We start from the raw sequence: 1499 nt of genomic DNA, 5'->3' as shown, positions 1-1499 counted from the left end.
ACAGGGGTGCAAAAATTGCATTTTTATTAAGGTTCGCCTTTCCCATTCTCACGCCACACAGACACATGGATATGTATATAAATTAATGTTTTAATATATTTATATATTTATATACATTCACATTCCTATTTGTCCTCATGCATTATGTGTTTTCACAGATCAGTTAAGCCTTTTTAAAATGAATTTAAATGATTTCGCCATGTTCCCTTGATAACGCCATCCTGATGGTCACTGCTATAAGTTTGTAATAATAATAAATTTCAAATATATACGTTTGTTCTCTTTAGGTCTGTTTTTGAGAGAAAATGGAAACGAAAGTTTTGTTATTCTTTGCATAATTTCTTTGTCTATTTATGATTAATGTGATGGAGACGCAGAGTGCATGAAACCCTACTTTTACTCCTCTATCTGAACATTTCCTTCACATGCTAATGTCGCTGTACTAATTCTTTCTGCGCCTAATTTTCCTGTATGCAACGCTGATGTTGATGTTTCAAATAACAGCAAACTTATATTTGTTTCTCAAGCTTTATGGAAATTTGATGATTCTATGCATGTTCAAAAAAAGAATTTTAGGATATTGATTGTTTTTTCAACATTTTCCAAGTTTCATGTAAAAAATAAACCAAAATACATGTTTGACCAACTTTATTAGTTTGCTTATCTCACACGAAAACATGAATATGTAAACAAATTTTCCTATCCTATATGAAATCAATATATATTGCTAAATTAACAAATATATATTGTTGGATTTCTTGGTTATCAACCAGCGGCTTGCAGCCAAGGTTATTAAGCCAATGGACCTTATTCATTATATCAATCAATCTTCCTTAGAAAAGCCATTTTTTTTAAGTATCATTTTTCCCATTATATGATAACAGATTTGATGTTGTGAATGGTAGAATTTGGTTTCTAAAGTATTTTTTCAAAGTTTTGTCCATTGTGGTTATATTTATGGCAGCTTATGAGGAAATTTGTGCAATGGGGGCACTGCGGAAGAAATTTCTTTTCAATATATGGGGCGCCTACACTACCTCTTCTGTTTCTTCTGTGGGCTGTGTCCCACATTTCTATGTCTGTTTTGTTTCTGTTGTTTGTGTCTAGGTTGGTCCACTCATTTTGCCACAGGAGATGTATTTTATAAGAGACACAAACATCTGAGATCTGTACGAACTATGTTAATGTTCAGATTGCCAGTTGACCCGGCTAATTTGTCAGCCTGCCATGGATACCAGAGTGGCCAGGTACCCATATTAGCTTGATTGATTTGTTGGCACCATGTAGCTTACAAAGGATATTATCCAGCAGTTCATTTTTGGTGGTTTCTACTGATTTTATAGCTTTAACCCAATGCCGACGGGCATGACATGTACGTTCATGCCATGCCCACTGTGAGTTTACTTGTTTAATTGTTTTACACATAGATGGCTACACTTGTACTAAGTCACCAATGAGCCAATTACGAGTACTGCCTGTCTCACCCGTTTACCCTTTTC

At 34.4% G+C, this 1499-nt stretch overlaps 1 protein-coding gene across 3 annotated transcripts in view; it reads left to right on the top strand.

Annotated features, from left to right (window-relative positions):
• LOC125043591 (ankyrin repeat domain-containing protein 12-like) overlaps nt 1-647 on the top strand; it is a 22213-nt gene extending 21566 nt beyond the window's left edge. For all 3 annotated transcript variants that reach the window (XM_047639814.1, XM_047639811.1, XM_047639812.1), the window contains one exon: nt 1-647. This exon is cut by the window's left edge and continues 335 nt beyond it. The gene's annotated coding sequence lies outside the window, so the exon portion shown is untranslated.
• Nucleotides 648-1499: the final 852 nt, after the last annotated feature.

The sequence above is a fragment of the Penaeus chinensis genome, chromosome 34, assembly GCF_019202785.1.
Source record: "Penaeus chinensis breed Huanghai No. 1 chromosome 34, ASM1920278v2, whole genome shotgun sequence".
Taxonomy (NCBI): domain Eukaryota; kingdom Metazoa; phylum Arthropoda; class Malacostraca; order Decapoda; family Penaeidae; genus Penaeus; species Penaeus chinensis.
The sequence above is the reverse complement of the archived record's forward strand: the minus strand, read 5'-3'. Positions and strand labels throughout refer to the sequence as shown.